The 9,784-nt window shown below is 37.5% G+C and overlaps 1 non-coding gene across 1 annotated transcript; it reads right to left on the bottom strand.

Annotated features, from left to right (window-relative positions):
• Positions 1 to 8,519: 8,519 nt before the first annotated feature.
• On the bottom strand, positions 8,520 to 8,591 carry trnat-ugu. Its single transcript has one exon. It is a non-coding gene; the product is annotated as a tRNA-Thr (tRNA).
• Positions 8,592 to 9,784: the final 1,193 nt, after the last annotated feature.

Here is a 9,784-nt window from a genome sequence, read left to right as displayed (position 1 = left end):
CACACACATTTCTAAAAATATTTGAACCCAGAGTAGAGGAAAATACAGGAAAGAACATAAACAGGGCTGGGTACATTTTTTGAACTGACTCAAAATGTTATCTAAAATCTTGAATCATGCAGGAATTAGGTGTTTTTCAATGAGCTGCACGGATTTGCTCAACTCAACATGGGGAGGACACGCACATCATCTCACGGCATAATACTCCCATTTCCATAGTTCACCAAAATACAGATGTTCATAACAGAACTAGACATTCATTTATGGATCTTGATTTCGTAATATTCAATTCGCTATGCTGTTGCTGTACATTATAATACAATCACAAAGCAAAGTGTTGATGAAGAATAAGGCAGAATAGAAGACGGACAGAGGTGCTGATGGATTAAGTGAAGGCAGTGTGCTAATTGGGCCTATCAAAACCTTGTTCTAACATGCAAGGCTTCATTACATTGTCCGGATCTTGCCTGTCAACAAAATGTGTCTCTAATCAGAATGAGAACACCTTTTGTCATCAGGCACTATGTAAAGACTTGGCCTAGAACTAAGTCTTAGTGATTACAAATCTATTCTGTTTGCTTGGCCCACAGAAATATTACATTCCCTTAATGTGAATAGTCCACAGAAGTGGACCAGGAACTGAAGATAGCTGAAGGAATCAGACTTTGACCACTAAACTACCAAAAACACACAAGGGTACCATGGTCCATACACCCACTGTGGTCCAAATATGAGTGATACTATCTTAACACCCACTGTGGCATAAATATGAGTGATACTATCTTAAAACACACTGTGGTCTAAATATGAGTGATACTATCTTAACACCCACTGTGGCATAAATATGAGTGATACTATCTTAAAACACACTGTGGTCTAAATATGAGTGATACTATCTTAACACCCACTGTGGCATAAATATGAGTGATACTATCTTAACACCCACTGTGGCATAAATATGAGTGATACACTGATGAGACAAAACATAATGACCACCTGCCTAATATGCTGTTGATCCTCCCCGTGCCGCCAAAACACAGCTGACCCGCTGAGGCATGGACTTTACAAGACCCCTGAAGGTGTCCTGTGGTATCTGGCACCAAGACATTAGCCGCAGATCCTTCAAGTCCTGTAAGTTGCAAGGTGGAGCTGCCGTGGATCGGACTTGTTGGTCCAGCACATCCTACAGATGCACAATCAGATTGAGATCTGGGGAATTTGGAGGTCAGGGCAATACCTTGAACTCTTCATCATGTTCCTCAAACCAGAGTTATGTTTTGGTTTAGGGTTAAAATCAGGATTACTCTTAAGTTTAGGCATTAAGGGTTTGGTTTAAGATAAAGGTTTAGGTTAAGTTATAAGGCATAAAGTCACTGAGTTTATGGTTCCGTTAAAGTTACAGTTAGGATCAAGTTTAGAAACAGCAGTTACAGTGATGGTTATGTTAAGGTAAGGTTTAGTAAAATTTGATTTAGAAAAGAATCCATTTTGATGTTCCCATTTAAAGTTAGTGACCTTCAACTAGCAAGGCATTATTCCATGTCAGCGACATTGGCAGCTTTGTGGTGCATTGAAGAGGTTGTAATCTGTCCCCCGTAGGTGTCTTCGATTTCAGACCTTTAAAATGTATTTTTATAGATGTATTTGTGTGCACAAATACTGCAAATAGTTTAAAGTGTGTGCAAACATTTAGAAAGCAAACATAATATTCTTGCTTCCTCTGTCCTTTCCTGACCTTTTTCTGCCTCACATAGAAAGTGCATTGGGGCCCTGGGGGAGGAACCTTCACTCCACAACTACAATGTGCTTTGAGAGTGAAATGAGGAATTAAGGGAGCAAGAGGAGAATCTCAATAGAATTGTATTTGTTTATTTGTGGTGTTCTTTCTCCTCAGGTCCTCAAAAACAATTGGATAAGGACACATAGTAGGAACCTCTGAACTGGATGCAACAAACAGCTAATGTGATTCTCCCAAAGACAGAGGAATTTGAAATTTTTTAGACTGAATTAACTTTAAAGGAGATTATGAGATAGGTCATATACAGGGAAAGTAGTCCCACTACAAATATCAAGGCCCATATGGGATCATGTCAACCTGAAAGCCTTGTCTTCCAGGTGATGAAATCATGGCTCAGGCCTAACCATATTGATTCTGGTCAGCTCTTCATTATGACTTGACAGTATCAGAACCTTTTGTAGTACCTTGTTACCACATTTAGGGAAACTTTTTTTGACATATCTTTAAGTTCCTTTAGTTCCTGACATCCTTTTGTGGCAAAATGGGTTGTTTTATATCATCTTTTCGAGTGTTTTTGTGCATAGAATCTTTCCTTGAAGCAATTAGGAGTCAAGTAGACGAAGTCTAAGCACTTTTATCTATGAATTGTAAACTTTGGTAGTGATGTGATTTTCTTTCTTTTGGTAAAAAAAAACCCATTGTGTATTCATTGATTCAACATGGACGCTGATTATGGAATGGATGTTTGCATCTCAAAATGACCACGTCAAAAACACTTTGTTAGTGAAGAACATTGTTGGCATCCATCAGATAGCTTCTGGCCAGCTTTCCCAGCGAAACAGATGATGTCTTGGTAGGTTTTTAAATGTTTTTTCCTTGTTTGTTTGGCTACTAACAGCTCTTCTTATTTGAAAGTGGATTGGCAGATCACATCTCTGCTCATCATCCTCCATTGTCCCCTAGTTAGACAGCTATCCATCCCCCATTTTCTGTTTCTTGACTGAACGCAGTTCAGCAACAAAAACGCCCCAAACATGCCCAGACCATGAGAGTTTTATAAGTGAATTAACTACAGGAGGGATGTACCAATTATGTGTCAATAATGTATGGAGATCACTAATGACTTTAGCTGTGATTTAGCTGAGCAATGACTAATGTGTTTTTAAAGGAGAGGATCTTACTATCCCCAAATCCCCAGACTACAAGATCCCAGAGACATTTTATGTGTTCCAGGCTGACTTCCTGGCTTACGGTGCTGGTAAATGCTTGGACAAGTGGCTGCCCCTCAGATTCTCACACCCCTGTTCATATGAGGGAAGCCGCCAATTACCTATCTTAAGGTTTCCAGCAGATGGGTAAATTCCAGGCTGACAAAGTGCTGCTTGTGGTAGAAGGACGGGCCTCTGGCAGCCCCACACTCCTTTCCCCTATGAAGGAGACCATGGGCCAGTTGGAGATCTGGCCCGACCTCCACATTGTTTGAGTTCGGACACCCCCTGTTGGGTGTGAGCCTTTGCCTTTTATAGTGCTTGGAATTCCTTTGAAGTGGTGCAGTGGTGTTTCTGTGTATGTCGGAGCAATATTCACATTTACTTTTAGACAGTATTTCACCTTCTCATATCAGCTAAAAGTATTGTCAACATGATCTTTTCCTATCTTATTATGCAGTATGTGTTTTCAACTTAACTCGTTCCCCATGTAGGAAAATTATTCAAACTTCAATTGCCACTTAAGTTTCTCTTGCAACTCCAGTGTTTTTCTTTTAGAGGAGAAAATCTGATTTTTTTGGAGTCTTTTTTCAGTAGTCTTTCTCTTTCATTGACATTTTGGAACATGATGTTGTTAACTTTTAACAAAACAACCAGGACCAACGGAAGCCAAACAGCCAATAACATCAATTATCCATATTTTATAGCAGTTATGAAGTTATTTTCTGCATACAAACTACAGACTTCTGTGCTGGTAAGTGCCTTTTTTTGTTTGCTCTCAATAAGGCTTTTTAGGCAATGTGTCCAAAAAGCCTTCAATGTAGATTTAGAGATTTGCTAACCAAGATGCAACCAAGTTGTGTAATTCTCCAAGGATGAACCTTGGATTCTTTGCCCACAATGCAAGGCTACAAGATCAATACATTTGCGTCCTCCACCAGGTAGTTGTACCACTCGGGTTTTTCAAAAAAAAGAAAAAAGATCCATTACCTTCTTTATAACGGTCATTTACCTTTCATCTTTTCATTTGTTTGTTATTTGCCTTTCCCCATGGTAATAAACATCAAATAGATTACAGTGAAACAGGAGATTACAGAATACGTTTTCTAAAGACAAAGGTGTACTGAAAACAGTTAGATTTTCTTTGGGGTGACAATTGTGTTGACTTAAATTAGCAGAACAATTATTTATTCAGAGAAATTGTGTTAGTATAAAATATATAGTATATACCATATTTAGTGGCTTATCATAGCAAATTACTTTGACTGTAGAGAAATGTCTCAGTGTTATGATAGCTTTAGATGTGTTTATTAAATAAGGAATATGGGATAAAGAGGTATTTTTATTATAAATAAAGGGGAGTTCATCAGGAGGAAACATTTACCTAGAAAAATAAGGAGCAAATAGTATTAATCTCAATGATAACCTGAAGATAATGAAGTTGCTTAAATTACTTAAAGTCTTGTTAAAGTTATCAGACACAAAGCTATGAATTATTATAAAATACACACAAAAAAATACAGCATCGCTTTAAGAGGTCAATAGCAGATTATGGAAGAATGATAGGCATTGTAATATTGATTTTGTACATCAAGAAAGAGAAAGGGGAAAGGGAGGTCATTGCAGTCAACAAACATATACTAATGACTGACTTGCTTTCCAGTTATTCTGAATATGGCCATATCTAGACAAGGGTAACCAGAAAGTGATCAAAACTAACAATCTTCTCTTGTCCACGTATGGACAAACAGATGGTCGGTTGGCCATGGCATTGTGTTCAGAGAGTAAAGTGTTCATCCAGTAATTACTGTCCATATAGACTTATATTTTTACGGTTGTCTTCAGAAGGAAAATTATATATTTATTCCTTTTTGGTATTTGACCAAAATAACTTGCCACTATCTTTTTTAGTTTGGTCCTTTGGAGAGACCCATATGGTTTCTCTAACCTCATGCTGATGTGATGTCCTGTGTCAGGGAGATTCTTTGACGTGTAAAAAGGAAAGAGTAGGATGACTTACAAATCCAGGCCTCAGAAAACACACGGATACCTTTTCTGTTTTGACCTCTGTGTGGCTAACCTAACAGTCAAATACTTGTTGTTCTTCAATAATTTACTTCCAAACTTCTCACTATCCCTCTTATTATGCTTGTATTTATTTCAATTAGTTATTAAATATCAATTGTATGAAAATGTGTTTGGCTCATTAATCTAGATGAAGAACTAGAACTGATGCTAAAAATAAATTACAGTGTCCCTTCAGATAACTCAATGACAATTGCTCAAGATATATATTTCATGCTTAATTAGAAACTGAGAATCTTGCTTAAAGAGTAGTGGGCTTGATTTGAACCCACTGTGCAGCTGTGTATGTGCCAAGAGGGCCCTTAACCACTGGAACACCATAAGACACCAGGTTTTTGTCTTAACAAATAACTAATATGTCAGGCCTCAGAAGACCAGTTTTGTCCAATAAGGGATTGGTGCCCATTTAATAATTTCACAGTATTAATACTAACTTACAACCCTTATATTTATATGTATTTACATAAAGGCACACCATGAATAATAACTATAATAGGTCTAAACAGACAGATTGCTCCTGCTCAATTGAGCTTGGACACATGGTTACAAATTGCTTGAAATTGTGTGATTGCAAAATTAACCTTAGATCTCCCTCATCTTCCATTTCCCAACCTTTGTTGGTTACTGTGGTACACCAGTTTTTCTTAACATGTATTTTACAAAAAGGCTACAGTATATGGTCTTATTGGTCCTCTCAAGAACCTGCTTTGGGTGCACGATAAAGATGAGCTCTAACATAGAGTGCCCCCTGCTGTTGGACATTGTTCAACACATCACCAAGCCATGGGCTGCATTTTATTGTTTTAAATAGGATTCCACTTTTTTATTTTATTGATATTGATCTTAAATCATAAAACAGTCTTTTTTAAACTGACTCTTCCGTTTGTGGTGAGGCTGGTCGATTTACAATTGACAGTATCCCAAGCAGGGCGGATAATTGTATTTCCATTACCGATTATGACTCATCAACTAGTTACATGTATTATTTTGAAACAGAGATCCTCTCTTCTGGAACAATGATATACTTCTTCTAACGCACAAAAAACATTTGACGTGATCAATTTTATCCACTTGAAGAATTGCAAAAACCTGATATTACCTCAGAATAAACCATGTTTTTTTTTTTTTGACGTCTAGCTAGACCCTTAATCATCCATTGTCTGCTTTATCTTTTCTCTCCCCATTTGCACTTGGAGACAATTCATTTAATGAGGAGATATGAACATAGTTAGAGCAACGTACACTACTGTTCAAATGTTTGGAGTCACTTGTTTTCCGTTGAAAATGAAATAGCAATAGGAAGTATAGACACTGACAAGCTTAGAAATGAAACGTTATTATATTGGAAATAACATTATTTCAACGACAACCTTGCAAACCTTTGGCATTCTAGTTTGAATTGGTTGAGGTAATCTAAAGAGATTTCTCCCCATGCTTCCTGAAGCATCTCCCACTAGTTGGATTGGCTTGATGGGCACCTCTTACAGTCAAGCTACTCCCAAAAAGGCTCAATAGGGTTGGGACTGCACTGGCCATTCCGTTATAGAGGGAATAGCAGCTGACTGCTCTGAAGATTGGAAAAAAAGTGTTATGGGCAGACAAATCGAAGTTTAAGGCGTTCGGATGACAAAGAAGAACATTTGTGAGATGCAGACCAAATGAAACGATGCTGGAGGAATGCTTGATGAAATCAGGGTAAAAGGGATATTAAAAAGGAAGGCTATTACTCCATTTTGCAACGCCATGCTATACCCTGTGGACGGTACCATTTTGGAGCCAATTGCCTCCTACAACAGAACAATGACTCAAAGTACAGCTCCAAACTATGCAAGAACTGGTGTGCTGATTTAAGATGCATTTTTTTAGAAAGGTTCAGTATCTTCAAAATCAGCATTTATGGGTTACAGTCTCTAAATATCCAGAAACTAATAACTTTCTTCTGAAACTCATCAGTCTATCCTTGTTCTGAGAAATGAAGGCAAGAAATTGCCAAGAAAATGAAGATCTCATTTAACGATGTGTAGTACTCCCTTCATAGAACAGCACAAACTCTCTAACCAAAATAGAAAGTAAACTGAGCAAAAGGACAAATTCATTAGATTGTCTAATTTGAGAAACAGACACCTCACAGGCCCTCAACTGTGAGCATCCTGGAGTCGCCCCTTCACTGTTGACGTGCCATTGGAACACAAGACTGATGGTTGCTGATAGTGGGCCTCTGTACGCCTATGTAGAAATCCCATTACAAATCATCCCTTTCCAGTAAATACTCATTTACAAGATTAACAAAGTCTACACTGTATTTCTGATCAATGTGATGTTGTCTTAAGGGACAAAAACATTTGCTTTTCTTTCAAAAACCAGAACATTTTCAATTGACCTCAACACTTTGAAAGTGTACATAACTATTCAACCTGCACATTTACAATGTTCATGTGTATCACTGCTTCCCCCTACACAGTTAATTGCCATTCTGAACTAACTTTTGAGCTCCCTTTGATAATCGTTGACTCCTACAATTACCCTGTCACCAGAGTGTAATTGTATTTCTGAGGAATCACCACTCCTTTCTACAAATGAGAGGGATATGATTTTTTTGTCAGCTAAAGGGGGGTTTGGTTATCTTTGCCTACGCCATTCTACGCCTGGCTAGCATAACAATGGTCCTATTTTGAGCAAAGGAATTCCCTCTGCCATTTCATTGGAGCAGACACGCAGGCACGAGTGCACACACAGACGCAACTATGGGTGAGAGGATAAGGATGTGTAACTTGATTAGATGTTCAGAGAACATTACAATTCACCTCTCCTTAACAATATAATAATGGGAATGCTTGAGCAGAACAGTGAGCATATAAGTTACATGTCACGTATCTATGACACATCAGTTAGCTATACTTACGCACCCGCCATATTCACAAGTCATACCTCTCTCATTTGATTAAATTGAAAGTTGGAACAAAGCAAGTCACATTTTTTATTCTGTTCTGTAACTGAACTGCATGCCAACCCTCTCTGTATACAAATATTATCCTAATTTTGTGTTATATTTGTTACGATCAAAATGACGGCTATAAACATAGCACCTTAATAAAGCACCTTCTTGGACAATAGAAATGTTGACTCAATCTTCGAAATAACGATGTTAAAATTGCAGTACTTGGCCCAATTCAAACAAATGCAGTTCGAATAAATGTTGACCAAATTCAAACCATGATACAATCCTTCTAAACCTTTAGCCAATAGTAACGTCTGTAAACAACTTACCTGGTGAAATGTGAGTAAAAAACACATTTTACATTTTGTCAAGTGCAAACATTGCAGCCATTAAATGACAAAATATCAGTACATATATAAGCACCAGTCTTAAAATTGCAAATAATCCTCATGTATCGAAAGGTCAAACGTCTGTACAATACGTGAAATAAAAAAGTTGGAATTCTTGTATAGGTTATCCGCGACACCAAGTGGCACAAAACGTGAAATACAGGCTCCAGCGAGGATCGAACTCGCGACCCCTGGTTTACAAGACCAGTGCTCTGCCACTGAGCTATAGAGCCGGTTGCGCCATCGAAGAGCTGCATGCATAGTGTTTTCTCAAATAGCCTACCAATTGATAGGGTAGACCAGCGATAACAGAGGAAACAGGTTACTAACTAGGTAATCTGCAATACAAAACTACAAAGCAAACAAGAGTAATAATATTTGAACTGACCTCTTCATCATTGCTAGCTAGCTAGCTACCCTGTACAATATTTCACCAAGTTGGACTCTTATGGACTACATCTTTATGTTCTATACAGAATGTTGTGTTGAGAAAACAAAACAAAAAATATAATTAAACAGCATCAACATAATTTTGATCATTTTGCATTTATTGTTCTTAAAATAATCATCACCGAATTAATTTTCCAAAACCGAACCGAAATGAAAGAACACGTTTTTAATATAAGTCTTCTGGTTTTTGATATGTACATACGTTCATCAAAGCATTTATTAATGAAACCAGTAGATTATGTGGTTAATATTATCCGATGAATCTCACAACATTAAACAGCCACTGTTTTCTATACAGTCCTGGAGTTCATTTCCGTTTTTGAGCGCGTCATTGGTACATCCTGTTTCAGGAGGTACCATTGGATGTCCACCGGAACTTCAGACACACTAACCAAAACCTGAAACTCGTGTAGCTTAGCTTACACCAATTCTGCACAAATACACATTTCCTGCTTTTCACTCATGTTGCAGATCTAAATCACGCAAAACACTACACACAATAATCTACATTTGGCCCCATCCTCATTGATAAAGTCTTGTGTTCACATGGAAATCTTTGCCGTTCAGAATGCTAAACTCAAACCACCAATCACACCACTGACTCCTCATATTGACAAACACCTGTTGCTTTTCAATTAGCAATCATAGCTTTAGGAATCAAAGGGGCAAAGGTTAGCTCTCCTGTGTTGGAGAACAATGAATGCTAAAGGCAGGATGCAGCCAAATTTTCTTTTTCTTTACATTATATGAAGGCTTCTTTTCTTCTACTGTTTGTTCAGTTTGAAGACTACTTTACAAATTAAAATGTTTGTTGAGATGTATAAAGTATTTCAGAATAAAAAACATAAAATTATTGTATTTGTCTGGTTTATATTTGAGTAAGAAAACAAGTTTTATAGAGTTTACAACAGGCTACTGTATTTACAGTATGTATTGTAACACTGATAATGCAAAAGGACTACTGATAACCATAGTG

The sequence above is a fragment of the Esox lucius genome, chromosome 18 (genome assembly GCF_011004845.1).
Source record: "Esox lucius isolate fEsoLuc1 chromosome 18, fEsoLuc1.pri, whole genome shotgun sequence".
Taxonomy (NCBI): domain Eukaryota; kingdom Metazoa; phylum Chordata; class Actinopteri; order Esociformes; family Esocidae; genus Esox; species Esox lucius.
This window is presented reverse-complemented; position numbering and strand designations above follow the sequence as displayed.